The sequence below is a fragment of the Nycticebus coucang genome, chromosome 9, assembly GCF_027406575.1.
Source record: "Nycticebus coucang isolate mNycCou1 chromosome 9, mNycCou1.pri, whole genome shotgun sequence".
In the NCBI taxonomy this organism is placed as follows: Eukaryota; Metazoa; Chordata; class Mammalia; order Primates; family Lorisidae; genus Nycticebus; species Nycticebus coucang.
Window position 1 is genome coordinate 31,359,505 of NC_069788.1, and position 17,899 is coordinate 31,377,403.

The following is a 17,899-nucleotide window of genomic DNA, read 5'->3' on the forward strand; positions in this document are numbered from 1 at the left end:
TCTAAGAGGGACTTTACCTAACATATGCAAACAGCGTAACCTAATTATTTGTACCATCAATGAACCTAAAACAATAAAAAAAAAAGATATGTGTAGTAAGAGAGAAATATCTTTTAATTTCATACACATTTATTATTGACTCAGATATTCATCTCTAAGGACCACTTTAAAAGTGAGATTCCTTTTCATACAGTGTTGGCTGGAAACAACAGGTAAATATTTTTCTCACAGTTCTGGGGTCCAGAAGTCTGAAACGAGTATCACGGGCCCAAATCAATCAAAGTATCAGCAGGGATTGGACTCCTCCTGAGGTTTAGGGGAGAATCTGTTCCTTGCTTCTTCTAGCTCTTGGTGGCTGCCATCATTCCTTAGATTGTGGCCACATAGCTTTAATCTCCACCTCCTTGGTTACATTGCCTTTTCCTCTGCTGTGTATCTCAGATCTCCTCTGTCTCTCTCTTAAAAGGGCACTGTAGTTGCATTCAGGGTCTGCTCATATAACACAGAGTAAACACTTTGTAAAATTCTTGATTTAATCACACCTACAAAAATAGCTTTTTCTAAGTAAGGTAAAATTTTCACTCTCCAGGGTTTGATAATTGATATATTTAATGATGATTATCAGCCTACCAGAGAAGCCAAGACATTGATTTTGCTATGCACTTTAGCTCTTGTGTATAGCAATGAATAGATAGCCTATTCCCTGATTTCTCAATGAAAGAGCAATTTTGTACTGGATGATGCTAATGCTTGCCACAAGTATGGATTAACCTTTCTTATAAAGTAGCTGCTTAATAGAGTTCCAAAATGGATGCCAGTTTGCCTATTTTATACAACTAAAGTCTTACAAGGGTGTGAATTGGTATGTCCAGAGTAAGTGCAAATGTGGTTTTATCTTAGTCTCTGTTCCCTTTATCTTAGTCTCTGTGTTCAAATTTGATAAAAGAAAACGGATATAACTTGGAGTTTGGCTTGTAATAGTATACTATTACATTTATCTTATATATGATGAATTTCACTGCATAATTGATTTATTGGGGCTTAATCATTAGATAAAAATAATCCATCAAGTATGGCTTAGTTGGCTAGGGATTTTTACATTTGCATAGTGCTATGAACTTCATATCTTGTATGGGTTAAGTGGAAGTCTGGAAAGTGTAATGGATTAGCCAGGATCTTAGTTTAAGGTCAAATGAATACATAAGAAGGGATCAAGCCTTAATATCAGCAACACTATTTCACTTTTGATCTCCTATTAATCAAGAAATGTTTTCTTGAATTTCTTGTAATCTCCTTCTGGAAATTCTTTGGTAGCTTTTTCTTTAACTTGGAGGAAGAATGGATTAAGTTGTATGGATCTATGTTTTTGAAAGTTTTGTAAACTGAGAAATTGCTGCCATCAAAGGCCAACTAATGGAAATGATTAATAATGGAACAATGGAAAACCTAAAATGATTACAGAGTAGAAATATTAGATATACTTTGATTCAATATGGCATTTTCACATTCAAATTGTGTTAGATTGACTGAGACATTTAATTCCTCTCAATCATGGAATACTCAATTGAAAAAGGAATATATTTATGCTTAATTTTTAGGTACAATACAGAAAACAGAATGAGAATACATAATACGATATTTTGTTAGCTGTAAACTATTATTTAACAAGGGTAAGCTAGAAATAATGATCTACAGGATAATACATTATCTAAATTTCAAAAACATAGGTGTTGCTTTTGACTCAGACATACAAGCTACATGACATCATCTGTTTTAACTCCAGGATTCCAATCTTCAAAATAAAATAAGATTTCACCATCAACTCTATCAAATTTTGCTAAGTTAATGAGGCAGTATACATAAATGAACACAGTAAATTGAAAATGTTTCTAGAAATGAGGACTGCTTTAATAATAACATTAATATTGATGATGATGTAATGATTGGTGATTGATCATGTTGGGAATTCCCTGATGTAAATAAAAAAATATTTCTTAGTAAAATAAGTCTTAAAATATAAAAATGTGTAAATTAATAAAGGCCAGTCAGAAGACACTTAATGTTTTATCTGTTAGTAACTGTATTTGTCTTGGTTGCTGTAAAAAAATACCTGCGGTTGGCTAATTTATAAATAAAAAAGGTGTATCGGGCTCCTGGTTCCACAGGCTGTACGGGAAGCATCCCACCAGCATTTGCTACTGGTGAGGAACCTGGGCTGCTTCCACCTGTGAAGGAATGTAACATGAAGCCAGCATGGATAGATCAGATGGCAAAAGCAGAAGTAAGAAAAAAGAGGAGGTGCCAGGCTCTTTTCAACAACCCTTTCTTGTAGGAACTAAAAGTGAGTCCTCCCACAAGGATGGCAACAAGCCATTGATGGGGGATCTGGCCCCATAACACATACACCTCCCACCAGGGCTCACCTCTAACACTGGAGATCACATTATAACATGAGATTTGGAGGAGTCAAATATCCAAACACAGCAGTAACTTTAGATGCATAAAGAATGAAGACAAATCCATTCATTAAATTATCCACAGTTCACATATCTATGATTTAACATGATATCCATCCAGCATTAGATATTTTCTTAAATTAGTTTCTCAATTTCGTAAAAAGTTCCTGTTGTTACATTAGTTTCTTTTTTGTGTTTCTTCCTGGGCTTCCTAAAGACATACATTGAGATCAGCAACATTTTTAAGCATTAATCCACATTAACTAATGGCAGTCCTTGTTTTTTTCCTGAGCACAAATTAAATTTTATTTCAAGGCATTTAGCTGATTTGTCTTAAATACCTTGCTATAAAAAATCTGAAAGCTAGTTGTCACTAATCATGTTGTTCTCCATCTCAGAACATTATTTTAGGAAAGAATAAAAATGCAGCATGGCTGTAGCTGTTAGTGAGCGTTTGATACATAAACATCAGTTAGCATATTAGAAGACACAATAACTCACTGGTAAATGAATACACTCAAAATTTTATCTATTACAATACAAAGCATGACCTTATAAATAAATGGCAGATTTGAAAATATACTAGACGCAAGCAAGCATTTTTTTTTTTTTGTATATCTACTAAAGCATAATTTGGAAATTTGTTTTCTCAAATATATAAATCTTTATTTCCTTTGTTACATAATGGTATGGGAGCTATTCATTTGACATTGCATCCAACTTAATTTGACTCTGTAGAAACCTCAAAAATTATTTATTCGTTTATATTTGTAAACTCTATCCAAGCACTAAACCAGCCCATATGGTATTCCAAAAGGACCTTGAAGTGACAGTGAGACTATAAACAGAACACATTAAATTTGCATTGTGCTTATTTGCAGTTTTAGCCTTTGCCAAAACAGAGAATTAATTTCATGGAACATTCTTTTATCACACTTAGTAAGTGAAAGGTAAATTTGAATTTGCTAGCACTTACATACAGCTCACCCTATGAAATATAAACCTATTTCACATGAGTGGTGGATCAGAAATTACGATTTAGTGGAATCACAAAATACAGCTAAGCAAGTTAATATTCACTCTCCAGTTTAGTAATTTTTATCTAAATGTATTTTATTTTTATCTAATGGCGAACATATCTTTTTTTTTTTTTGTAAAGACAGAGTCTCACTTTATCGCCCTCTGTAGAGCACCGCAGCCTCACACAGCTCACAGCAACCTCCAACTCCTGGGCTTAGGCGATGCTTTAGCCTCAGCCTCCCAAGTAGATGGGACTACAGACGCCCACCACAACGCCTAGCTATTTTTTTGTTGCAGTTTGGCCGGGGCCGGGTTTGAACCCGCCACTCTAAGTAAATGGGGCCTGTGCCCTACCCACTGAGCCACAGGCACGGCCCATAAACATATCTTTTTTATTTTGCAGAGGTCTAATTTGATTAAAAGCTAATCATGTAATCGATTTATAACCTACTTTCAAGGCATTGCTATACATAGTCAACTAAATAAGCATATGCATAAGATAGGACAGATATTACTGTCCTATTTTCTTAGGCAAATACTGAAACTCAGATATTTACTGATTTGTACAAGGTGGACAGCTAACTAGAAAAGCCCAATTCTACTTCATGTCTTCTGATTACAAATACAGTAGAACGTGCATAGCTGACTACCTTCTTACGTTGACCTAATTTTCATGGACCAACATGCACCTCATGTACATATCAGTACGATCACCTGAATATACCGTCCAATTTATTATAATCCCGTGTGTGATCTTAATAGTGGCTCTACTGTATCTTTAAATTATGTGCTGTTTTTATTCTCATAATCCCTTGTCTGTACTCTATCCTTTTCCATATAACAAAGAAGAGGGGAAGAACAAGAAAAATTGAAAAAGAGAAACAAACTAAGAAAAAAAAAAACACCCTACATTGGCTCTATGAACCAATTCATATTTCTCTTTTCTGTAAAATACAACTTTCAGTATAGAAATATCTTCGAATGCTCTACTTCTTTATCTTCCATTTGCTCTTCAAGTTGTGAAACTCAGGGACCACTACAGTGATTTCCTTATCACCAAAGGCTCTTTCCACCCTTTTTTATGTGACTTCCCCTCAGCATTTGACATTTCAGCTTGAAGCTTTCCTCTGTGGCCTCTTGATCATAACTGTTTCTGATAGTTGTTGCTTCCAGAGGTTTGTCTTTAACTCTCATCAATTTTCACATAACATGTTTTCTCAATTGTTTCTTCCACTGTACATCAGTAGCTACCTCCGTTAAACTAATAACTCAGTGGCAAAAACCAAAACTCATGACTCCTGACCTGATGTCATGTTGGATTGTTGTCATTAAAGACTCAGGTGTGCTGCTGTGATCTTATTTCCCAGCCGTATTAGAAGCACTTCAGTGTCATATGAGCACATGTTATGTGTCTAGACGTGGTCTCTTCACATATCCTTATCTCTTAGAACGATCTGTCCACACAATTGACCCTCCTCTACCTCTAGCCATTTATCAAATACCTATGTGACTTTTAAGACTCCATTGGGGTCACCTTTCAAATGAACACTTTCATTGTCAGTATAGCATTCTTGGTTCCCATTCACTTTACCTGTGTGTTTCATTCTACTAGATTATAATTCTTTCAAAATCAAAGAACAAGGGCAGCGCCTGTGGCTCAGTCGGTAAGGCGCCGGCCCCATATACCAAGGGTGACGGGTTCAAACCCGGCCCCGGCCAAACTGCAACCAAAAAATAGCCGGGCGTTGTGGTGGGCGCCTGTAGTCCCAGCTACTCGGGAGGCTGAGGTAAGAGAATCGCTTAAGCCCAGGAGTTGGAGGTTGCTGTGAGCTGTGTGAGGCCACGGCACTCTACCGAGGGCCATAGGGTGAGACTCTGTCTCTGCAAAAAAATTAAAAAAAAAAAAATCAAAGAACACATATTAATTAATGTCTCATCCTCAACATCTAGTACCTCCTACATAGAAAAAACCGAACACTTGTTTGCTGTATCAGTGAATGTTTTCCCACCACCGTTTCTTTCACTATTAGATGAACTGTAGTGAAAACTGAGTATGAGTATAATACGATTAATTTTACTCTTGCTCTAATGTTTCTTTCCCCAAATATTCCTTTCCATATAAAATGATATGAGGACTTTCATCTAGTCATATATAGAGAACAGTCAGGAATTTGATAATTTTTAAATCACATTTCAACGCGATGATGAGATATGGTAATCAATGTGAGTATACACTCCATGTGTTAAAAAAAGTAAGAAGGGTTTGAAAGGTCACATATGCTGCACTTGCCATTTATATAGCACAGCCCTAACCACAGATAGAACTAAGAAAGGACTTTCTTCTTTGGTACTCCTTAACTATAGTTCACACCCGCGGTTACATGCCTTTATTTTCTCTCTTTTTAAGTCATTTTCAAGCCTTTTCAGTAAAAAGAAGAAATTCAGCCATCCCTGCTGTTCACTGAAGATCCACAAAGGAAAAAAAATACGTGTTCTTGATCTTTCCATCTTCTGAATACATTGCTCATTGATTGAGTCAATTCTTAGGATGATCTGTTTCTTTCTTCTTGTATATTTACTTTTCTTCTTTCTTTATCTGCAAACCAACCACATCAATTATAATTTTGTAATAATTTGCAACAAACTTTTAGCTATTTGAATGGAAACAATAATTATCAAGGGAATGTATTCATATTTTAAGGTTTAATTTTTCCATATTTACATGTATATGTTACTTTTTGCATAAAAATATAAATGCACAGTACACATAAACAGTCTATTCCCTAAATGTTATTGATAACTGCCTTATTCATAACTCAATTTCTTCTATTTCAGGTTAATTGAGGGTACAAAGAAGTTCATTACAATGTTTGCATTTGTTAGGTAAAGACCCTCTTATAATTGTGGTCCATCCCCAAGAGGTGTGCCATGCAGCCTAACACTGTGCCCATTAAGTGGGAGACACCCATCCTCCTCCCTCCTCCCCTCTCCTCGCTTCCTTGTTCCCCTGCCCCCCACCTTGAATTTATTTGAGTTTTTTTCTCATGCAGGTGTATATTAAATCATCTATTGGCTACATATTAGAATTGAGTACATTGGATTCTTGCTTCTCCAGTCTTGTGATACTTTACTAAGAAGAATGTGTTCCAGTTCTATCCAGGTTAATACAAAAGATGTAAAGTCTCCATCTTTTTGGATAGCTGAATAGTATCCCACAGCTTGTTAACCTATTGTTGGGTTGATGGGCATTTAGGTTGTTTCCACATTTGTTGATTATAAACTGAGCTGCAATAAGCATTCTAGTACAAATGTCTTTATGAAAAAATGATTTTTTTTCTTCTCCTATTAGACCTCCCATTTGATCCCACAATCCCATTACTAGGCATAACTAGATTTTAATGAGATGACAAAGAATTCTCAGAATAAAGTCTATGCCATCTTAGTTATGGCAATGTGGCTTAACTTGTTTATATTCAACAGATACTGAGATTTCTTTGAAACTGTTACCAGCCTCCTTGTGGAGGTTTTTCTAAGTTCTTGGTGTTGGCTGGGAAAGAATTGCAGAATTTATCCTGTTAAGTGAAGCTTTTATTAAAAGCAAAAGTATACCATGAGGAAAGAGAGTGAGCTGGCTTAAAAGAGAGCAGTTGCACTGGGTAGAAATGGTTTTAGATCTTTTGTTGTTTTACCAATTAAGGGGAGGAATATTCAAGGCCAAGGGGCTGATTTTGATTAAGATTTTAGTAGTAATTCCTAGAATTGGGCTCCCTCTCATTTTCATGCTTTGTGTAGCTATCTCACAATGGTCATGGTGATTTTAAGAGTGGAAAACTTTTAAAGCCACAATGTAAATAATATTGTCACTAATAATATTGTTTCTAGCTGAAGTTTGTATAAGATGACAGAGATAGCTGAAGCTGACAAGCCAGTTGAAGCCAGTTCTTACTTGCAGTTACTGACCTCTTTTTTTCATTTGTTTTCTGTAACACCTGCACTCAGATCTCAAGCTCAGGCCTCCATCTGATCTCAGCTCTGTCTCCTAGTCTCCTACTCCAACAAACCTATAACTAGTAATGGGCTTCGATGCACATTACTAGTTACACGGGTAACTTGGACCCATTAACCTTATGTTTATTGATTAACTACTCAGAACACTAGATTGTAGATGATGTATCTTGCAGCTAGTTCTAAGTGCAGATCAGTTAGAATACTACAGAATTCAGTGGTTCTCAATGCTATGATGTATTTTTGCTGTTACAAAGGGGTTGCACGCGACCCACAGGTTGAGAACCACTGCTTCAGATGAATAGGGAAAAGTTCGCAGCACCTCAAATTTAGTGGTTGGTTTGTTTAATCTGTGGTTCATTTCTTAAGTGGTTTTGCTGGATATCGTTCCCTTAAAAGCATAAATTTGTTATACAGCAAGAATTCCATGCATCTTGTGACATTGGTCTATTCTTTATAGTATTGCTTCTTCGAAAGCACTCCTCCCATTTTATTGATTGATTGATTCATTGATTATATTTCTGTGGATGCCTATAAATTATACTTGGTTGATAAACAACTTTTATATTTATTTATGTATTTATTCTAGTTTGTTGCTATGATTTCTTCCAGAATGAAAAGTAGAATTAGAGATCATGAAGGATTGAAATTTAGTATATCAAAATTCAAGTCAAATAATATATTCTAAGTAGAAATTCAGGTCTACTCTTCATTTGAAAATTAATAAAGAAGATGACCCAAACTGTGGGGCATTGTTTATAGCTTTTCAATTCAATGAATAGTTGGTGTCTCCACCAATCTTACTAAGGTTTGAACTGGTAAGAATCCTATTAACTTAAATTCATATTGCCGCAGGTCCCATTTGCCTAGGGATAAACAGAGACCTCATTTTCTGGGCCCAAAGTCTCATAGATTGGTTTGATCAGTATTCCCTCTAGGTTGCCACTCCCAGGAAGGGGCACAATGCCCTAGACAAGATTGGATTCCTGCACTATAGCAGTTTTAAAATTAACTTCTGCCCACAGGCCTCTGGTACCAACAGCTGTGACATATTTTGGACATATATTCCATGTCCCCAAACCTCTCCTTCCTGCGGGGTATTTAAAAGCTGCATATAAACCCCTAGACGGAGAGCACAGATGGGCTACCCGCTCAGGACTCCCCTCTACTGTGCTGCAGACTTTGTCTTCCTTCCCCTCTTAATCTATCAGTACAATCTAACCTTTGCTTATTCATGGTGGTCTATAAATCCATTTTTTAATTTCTGAGACCAAGGACCCAACAGAAAGAGTCTGGTAACAATCTGACCTAATTTTTTTTCAAGTGAGCAACACATTTGCATTTAGGCATAAGGAATGAATACTTGCCAAAATTAAAAGAATAACTTTGGTTCTTTGATCAGTTTGCACTAGGTGCAAATAACAGATTATTTTATTTAAACTTCCTAACAAAAGAGGCAATTCCTCATAGATGTTCTTGTTATTTAGGTCCTGAAGTAAGGCTTCAGACAAGATGCTTTCAATTATCTCACTGATATTTCCCAAACCCACTTTGTTTCCATCTCTTGACTCATCGTGCCCTCAACTTTGTCTTATTACAGTAGTGGTTACCCTTGGGAGATAAAGATAATGGTTAGAAATCTCTGCAAATCCAGGTTTCTTGGTTGATATTCAGGAAAGAAGAAATTAGTCATTTGTTCCCCAGCATTTCCAGTAATATATTTGTCAACCCAAAGTAAGTGACTGAATCAAAAATCTCAATCAATAAAGGTTTATTAAGCCAAAATTGAGCACCAGCCCAGGAAAAACACAAACCACAACGTTGTCACTGTTTTTCCAAGGGTAATTTAGAGGTTTCAAGCATGTAAAGGAATATATAAAGAAAAAGGTGGAGGAGGTGAGTGAGACAAAATAGTTATATTTTTGGGAGACCCAGGAATATCTATATTTTGCATAAGATAAGGCACATGCTAGAGGAAAAAATGAGCCTGAAAGAATCATCAATTATGTGGATGTCCCTGGGTAGGTGGAATAATATCTGATCCTGTCTTGTCTCTGTTTTGCACCTGTAAAAATAAATTGGCAATTCATTATTATTGTGGAATCAAAACAGACTTTAGTTTCAGGAGCTAGACATCATAGCTCGTAGACCTAAAATTACAAATTTGTATGTCCTTGTTTGTGGAAGGCCAACAAAGATTTTTTGTAATGAATTATATGTGGGGCCATTTCTTCACAAGTGCCTGAGGTCTTTACCTTCTCTTTTTGCATAAAGAAATAAGGGTCCTTTTCCTGAGATTTTTATTTTCTTTTATTTATGAAAGGTTTACCCTGACTGAAAAGACTTGTATCTTTGTGCACAACTGAATCTACAGTTTAGGGGATTATAATGAGTTGATTTGTGTACACGTGTGTTGCTCTCCTCCTGAATCACAATAACTCCAGCCAGGAAATCAGAAAGACTATCTATCTCAAAAATCAGTTTTCGTCATTAAAAACGAGAGAGATCATCAGTCCTAGGACAGTGTCATGGCGGATAAATGAGGATAGACTTATTATCTTTATGACAGTCAAATCAGAATACTATTTACCAAAAATTATGAATAGAGATTGACAACACCACAATTATCTTTCACAATATTCATCTTCAAATATGATTTTATTTTATAAAGAGCATGAAAACAATGTACGTCATTTCACATGGAACCAGAAAAATCCCTGAATAGCCAATGCAATTCCAAGAAACGACAAATCTGGAGGCAACACCTTACCAGACTTCAGGTTATGCTCTGCGTCTATCGTGATCAAAATAGCATGGTACTGGCACAAAATTAGAGATATAGATCTACGGAATAAAATAGAGACCCTAGAGATAAAACCAACCATATAGCACCATCTGATCTTTGATAAACCAAACAAAAGCAAAAATTGGGGGAAAGAATTCTTACTTACTTCTTTCATTATTTTTAAAAACTAACTCCTTCTGGAATAAAAAATTTAAATCACAAAATGATAAAAATTTAGAAGAAATTGTGGGAAAAAAACTCTTGTGAATATCAGCCTGGAAAAATTTTATGAAGATCCTCTTGGCAATTGCGACAATACCAAAAATAAATAAATAGCGCATGATCAAGATAAAAACCTTTGCACAGCTGAGGGTGCAACAACTAACAGATAACCTTCAGCGAGGGAGAAGATATTAGCATGCTACGAATCTGGCAAAGGATGGATAACTAGATTCTACAGAGAACTCAAGCTAATCAACAAGAAAAGAGCAAACAATTCCATTTTCAAGTAGGCAAAAGACATGAACAGAATCTTCTCTGAAGAAGACAGATGAATGGTGAGCAAATACATGAAAAAATGTTCAGCATCTCTGCTCATCAGAGAAATGCAAATTTAAAACCACCCTGTGATATCACCTAACTCCCATGAGAATAGCCCACTTCACCAAACCCCAAAGTTGCAAATGCTGGCACAGTTGTGGAGACAAAGAAACCTTTTTACACCATTGGCAGGATTGCAAATTAAGACAGCCTCTATGGAAAGAAGTATGGAGAATCCTCAAAGACCTAAAAGTAAATCTTCCATTTGATACCACAATCCTATCTACACATAAGGACATTTGCACTAGAATGTTCAGTGCAGCTTAATTCATAATCCCCAAGATGTGGAAACAACCTAAGTGCCCATTAACCCATGAATGGATTAACAAACTGTGGTATATGTACACCAAGGAATACTATTCAGTCATAAAGACAATGGAGACTTTCCATCTTTTGTATTGACCTGGATGGAGTTGAAGAGCATTCTTCTTAGTAAAATATCACAAGAATGGAAAAGCAAGTATCCAAGGTGCTCAATACTAATATGAAACTAATAGATAAACAACTACATTCCCACCTGAGGAAAAAAAAAACACAGTTAAATTTTAAAAAAAGGGAATGATCTGATATACAAACTCCCTAAAGATTACATTAAAAAAAAAAACCCTGTTAGAACAAATAAATTAACTCACAGCATAATCAACATAAAAAATTAATAGCTTCTCTATATTCTAATAATGAACTGACTGAAAAAATGTTTAAAATCCATTGACAAAAACTGCAAAAGAATGTAGGAATAAACTTAAACAAGAAGGTTAGGTTGTACTTAGAGAAATTACATGATCTAAAAATACCACCAGATGAAATTGTCTTTTCACAATCCAATAAAACCATCCAGAGTCATCGTGATATTTGATTGGCCACTACTGAGCTCTGTGAAATCACCATGTCATTGTTTTTTTCCACCCCATTAGGAGGTAAAATCCTCAAACATCTTTCTTTACTACCAACTTGATGTTAAATTCTCTTTTAATTCTCAGGTGTACAAATAATTCCTGGGCTTGCATGTCCCACATCTCACTCAACAATGAAATCTTCATGACAGGCATTGTTAACAATATATAACACATTTATATACAAAAAAAAAAACACATTTTTTTTTGTGTTGATGAAAATTTGGCTGTAAAATGTTTGTACCCCACAATGCCTGCATTATGCTGGCTGTGTCCCTTTAAGATAAATATACATATGGGTATGCACATACCATTTCTTAGTATTCCCTCATGTACACACTCTCACACTAAGAATAGAGAACATTTATTCACATATCTTTAACACAATAAGGGAAGGGAGTGACGCTCATAGATAGGAGATAATGGGTTGCATCTATTGAGTCATAAATTATTCTTACAGAATGAATCATAACTTTAGGAGAACTTTCAAAATTCGTGGAAGATATATTGAGTATGATTTGCAAAGCATATTTTAGATATGTGTGATTCATTTTATTTAAAAAAGCAACTGTATTATAAAGCATATATACTTTGAAATCAGATGGATTGAGGTTTAATGCTTGGTTCTCTCTGTTACTACTTCAATGTCCTGGGGCCAGTCACTAACTACTTTGAGTCTCCTTTTCATTGGATACAAAAAAGAGAGAGAGAGAGATCATAATTACCTGCCAGAGTTACAGTGAAAATCAAAAATAAAATATGTAAAACTCTTACCTTGTGGTTCTGACAATGTCATTAAATGGTGACAGTAAGAGGTAAGGCTCAAACATTCTGCTCATTGAGATGATTTTTTCTAATACCTGGGAGCTTATACCTCAGAGAACACGTCCACAGCGCCTAGGTGCCAACTGAATATCCCAATGAGAGTTTACGTTCAGAAGAAACTTTACGATATGCATGGGGATTGGGAGGCCAAATTATTCTATCTCAGAAGTTCGCCTTTTTCTAACTTCTGAAAGAAAGAATTTAAGTCACTAAACAGAAAAAAAAATCTGAAAATTATGAATTTGTAGAAATTACTTGCTAATTTCTCTATTCTATTTTTAATTTTAGTTGAAGTATAATTTAAGATCTCACAATAGCAAAGTATTTTGACATTTAATATATCTTCTATATAACTTTTTAAAATTATGAGGCAAATAAATGTCAGCCACTTCAGTTTAATTCTTCTCTGGTTATGATGTTATTTTTTCATTCATATATAAAAATCTAATTTTTTCCCATTTCTACTTTGTTAAATAACTTTAATACCTTTTGCCTCATATCACAAATACTAATGATTCAGGGGTAGTGGTTTTTGTGATAACTATTGGTTTAGCTCAAAGTCATAAACACATGTGTAGAACAATCATGATTTTTAAACAATTTAATTTTCTCTTTGACAATTAAAATTTAATATCTTAAGATTGTGGCTACAATGTTATGATTAAATAGACAATATTAAGCCAAAGATTAACTCACAATACATTCACTTAGTAGTAACCATCAGTTATTTCTATTAACCTAACTGCAAAATACACTTTGCTTTGGCATTTTCTATGGAAATAACATTTAAATTTACTTCTTACTATCCCAAAAAACGCCTTCCTCCAACATGAAATATATAACGATGGTCAGGAAATGCCTATCGTGTTTATCTAAATTATAAGCTCTTGGTACCTAGAGACTGAGTTCAAAATTGGATTTTACCACTTAATAACTATATGACTTTAGGTAAGATAGAATGATTCTAATCATCGTTTTTCTCATTTTAAATATGGAAATAATGTAATAATTATGTTGAGATAAATAGCAAAATTAGTAATGCATTTACTTTTTAAGTCATCAGCTATTCTTCACATATAATTTGCTTGAATTTTGGACAGTAATAATTTTATCCAATAGCTCTTACAATTACATAAAGCTCTATGTCAATTACATAAAGAATATAATTCATTTGAAAAAAGTTACTACCCATGTATGTATGACATAATTCTTAAATCATAAAGGGAGCAATAATCTTCAGGATTACATAATGTGTCATGATATCTGTTGCAGTCAAGGTATATGAAATATTTATTTTTATGACTATCTTTTTTTTTTTTTTTTGTAGAGACAGAGTCTCACTTTATGGCCCTTGGTAGAGTGCTGTGGCGTCACAGCTCAGAGCAACCTCCAACTCCTGGGCTTAAGCGATTCTCTTGCCTCAGCCTCCCGAGTAGCTGGGACTACAGGCGCCCGCCACAACGCCCGGCTATTTTTTGGTTGCAGTTTGGCCGGGGCCGGGTTTGAATCCGCCACCCTCATGTACATGGGGCCGGCGCCCTACCGACTGAGCCACAGGCGCCGCCCTTTTATGACTATCTTAACACAATCTCTTAAGGGCAACTACATGCCCTTAGAACATAGTACCTCTATTATTTTCACAAATATGTGCAAATATCTCTTTCTTGATTTATAAAATTTAAAAAGGATTTACTGGCTCTACACTACAGACTAAGAGAGATTTAGTATGCTTAACATTTTTTCCTCTTGTCATCATTCAAATTGTATGTTTAACTTCTAATCATTGCTCTTTAAGTTCATATATTCTTAATAAATAAGTTATCTATTTCTTTATGAATCAACTTTAAAAAATAAAAGAAAACCTTATGTTATAAGAATGAGGAAATTAGCACATATATTTTGCCTCCGTATCTTTTCCCCATTTTTTAATTTATATTAGGTATTGCATTATCTTAAAAAAAATCAATGATCTTGTTTTAATTCTATTCAGTAACTACAATAAAATCTTCAGCTTTCATTTTACAATGCTTCTAAAAATACAAAAACTTTTAATGATAATTATAACATTGTAGTTTTGTAATCATTTTTACAGTAGGATGAATAATTGCGCCTGTGAACATGGAAATTGGAGCTACAGATAAGGATATATTTCTATGTATTTTGGTATGCACCGTTTGAGGATATTTACTGCATCCAAACCAAATACTATTTAATTTTCTTATATTTTATCAAGTGATTAAAATCATAGCATGCAAGTTTTTCTCTCCTCATATTTGAATCATAGATTTTTATCCAATATTTTTTGCCTCTTGAGTTTTCATAACTATCCCATTTTATGATTTGTTTTCTTAATAAAGAAGAAATATGCTTTTATTTTACTATTTTCTTCTAGTTTATTAATGGTGTTATACGATACAATACACTCCCCAACTTCTTAAGGATGTTCTTAGAATCCTGTGGTTCCTTATGATAAATAAAACTGGTGGCCTTATATATATGAACACATGTGTCACTTTGGGGATAATTCATTTCACTTTCCTGAGCTAGAATTTTGCTTTCCGCTTTTTTCTGGAATACCGTAGCATCATTCCTTGGAGAGTATTTTAATGGTTAGAATAACATTCTAGTTATTTATTTTCCAAAGAATATTTAGGGAAGCTTTCTTGGTACTTACTTGCTTGCTAATATGCAGTATTTATATTTGTAGATATCTTTCTTTTTTATTTTTATGTACATTTTGAAATAATACACTCAGGGTAGTAAATGCAATCATCATCTTACATATTAACTATTTATTGATAGTGAGAACATTTCAGGTCTGCCGTCTTAGCAAATTTTAAGCATACAAAACATTATATTGTTTTTTACCTCATTGTATTATTAACTATACATATGATGCTGTACATCAGTTTTTTAAGACTTATTTATCTTATAAGTAAAAGTTGCTACCCTTGATCATCATTGCCACACTTTTTCTGCCTCCTGACCCGGCAACTGCTGTTGTAGTCTTTGCCTCTATGAGTTCTTCTTTTCAATGTTACCCATAGCAGTATTTCTCTTTCTGTGCCCGTCTTATATTACTTAACATACTGTCCACCTGATCCATCTTTGTTGTTGAAATCGCAGGATATTCATCATTTTTATGGCTGAATAATAGTCTATGGTGATTGTACACTCATGCTTTTTTATTTGTTTATTCACCGTTAACAGCCATTTCAGTAGCTCCAATTATCTTGGCAATTGTGCATAATGCTGGAATAAACACGTGGTACAGATTTTTTTTTGAAATACTTATTTTTATTTCACTTGATTAAATATCTAGAGATAAGATTGCTGGGATATGTGGTAGTTATATATTTTTAACTTTTTAAAATTGTTTTTTATTAAATCATAGCTGTGTACATTAATGCAATTATGGTGTACAATGTGCTTTTGGAAAGATGTTTGGAGATCACTTAGGCACCTAAAAATAAACCTACCATTCGATCCTTCAATTCCTCCACTAGGTATCTATACAGAAGACCAAAAATCACTTTATAACAAAGATATTTGCACCAGAATATTTATTGCAGCCCAATTCATAATTGCTAAGTCATGGAAGAAGCCCAAGTGCCCATCAAGCCATGAATGGATTAATAAATTGTGGTATATGTACACCATGGAATATTTTGCAGCCTTAAAAAATGATGGAGACTTCACCTCTTTTATGTCTACATGGATGGAGCTGGAACATATTCCTTTTAGCAAAGTATCTCAAAAATGGAAAAAAAGTATCCAATGTACTGGGCCCTACTATGAAACCAATTTATAAACACCCACACTTCCATATGAAAGCAGTAACCCAACTCCAGCCCAAGATGAAGGGGAAAGAGGAGGGGAGGGAAGAGAAGGAGGGGAGATGGGTGGAGGGAGGGTCATTGGTGGGATCCCACCTGTGGTGCATTTTACAATGGTACATGTTAAAGCTACTAAGTGTAAGATACAAATGTCTTAACACAATAACTAAGAAAATGCTGCGAAGGCTGTGTTAACCAGTTTGATGAAAGTATTTCTTTCTTTCTTTTTTTTTTTTTTTTCTTATTTTGCAGTTTTTGGCCAGGGCTGGGTTTGAACCCACCACCTCTGGCATATGGCCTATTCCTTTGAGTCACAGGTGCCACCGAAGGTATTTCAAGTTGTATATAAAACCAGCACAGGGTAGGTGCCATCTATCTACTTTATCATCACCGATCTCTGCTTTCACTTTCTCTTGTTAACATTTGAAAGTTGTACTGGTTACAACATTCTAGTTTTAAAATCGTGGCTCCAATGCCTTCTAGCTCTAATGCTGCTACATAGAAGTTTGGTACCAGTTGAGTATTTTCCTTTGAGTGACAAACTTGCCACTTCTAATGGCCACCTAACTGCTCCTCCACTTCTCTGGAATTTATTGGGTGCTTATTTTTGTCCTAGAATATAAACATTTTATGACAGTGCTTTTACACGTGAGTGTTTTAATCATTTTCTGGCTTTTATTCTTATAAGCTCTTTCTAAGGAATTTTATTCTAATGTTTCTTCTTTTTTATTTCAGGTAAATGTATGGGTTCAAACCAGTAGGCTGCATTTTTTGCAAGTTGTTAGGTAAAGTCCAAGTTGTAATTGAGCCCTTCACCCAGGAGGTGTGCCATAGACCCTCACATTGTACCCATTAGGTGAGAACTTGCCAAATTCCTACCCTCCTTCCTTCTTCCCTGCCCTCCCCCACTTGAATTTAATTGTGTTTTATTCTTGTATGTGGATTTAGTTAGTTGTTCATCTACTAGTTTCATATTAGAATTGAGTACATTGATGATTGCTTTTCCATTCTTGTGATACTTTGCTTAGGATTTTGTCCAAATTCATCTAGGTAAATACAAAAGATATAAAGCCTCTGATAAACAATCCCCCTCCCCCAGAAAAAAGCATATAAGGAAGGAAATAATCCCTATTTAAGAAATGGTGCTGCGATGACTGTTTAGCCAAATGTAAAAGACTCGTACTGGATCTACATCTCTCGCCACTTATAAAAATGGACCTATGCTGGATAAAAGATTTAAATCTAAGGCATGAAATTATAAAATTCTAGGAGAAAGTATGGCAAAACTCTTGATTACATCATCCCAAAAAACAGATTTTATGAAGAAAACCCCATTGGTAATTGCAGCAAAACCAAAAATAAATAAATGGGACATGACCAAGCTAAAAAGGTTCTGCACAGCTAAGGGCACAACAGCTAAAGAGAACAGACAACCTTCAGATTGCGAGAAGATGCTTTACATTTTGCAATTCTGACAAG